We start from the raw sequence: 460 nt of genomic DNA, 5'->3' as shown, positions 1-460 counted from the left end.
ACCCCTGGCACCAGCCAGCAGGCCGTGCCCTCAACAAGCCCCCAAGCCCTGTGCCTGGTGGGCGCCTCCCCCCGGACAGATAGTACAGGGAGGGCGGTCAGGACAGGGCCCAGGAGAGGGCTGACCGGCCAGGGAGCGCTAGTGGGCAAGGAAGGCTTCTTGGAGGAGGTGACACTGTGTTGGGTTTGAGCATCCCAGGCATAAGTCCGAGTCGGGGAGAAGCCAGGTGTTTGCAGAAGGGTGGGGGTTGTATTTTGTTTGTACCTTTTTTTCTTTTGTAAATTGGACTTGACCCTGGGATTGACACTCTAGTAATAGGTCTTTATGACTATTGCCAATAGAAAAAACAGCTAACAGTTTTGGAGGATGATTGATTTGAAGCAGGGTTTTCGGATTAATTCACTTTAAAACTTTCCCCAAATACTTTTGAATTTCTGGTTTTCTTGACATTATCAATGAG

The sequence above is a fragment of the Myotis davidii genome, unplaced genomic scaffold (assembly GCF_000327345.1).
Source record: "Myotis davidii unplaced genomic scaffold, ASM32734v1 scaffold472, whole genome shotgun sequence".
NCBI lineage: Eukaryota > Metazoa > Chordata > Mammalia > Chiroptera > Vespertilionidae > Myotis > Myotis davidii.
The sequence above is the reverse complement of the archived record's forward strand: the minus strand, read 5'-3'. Positions refer to the sequence as shown.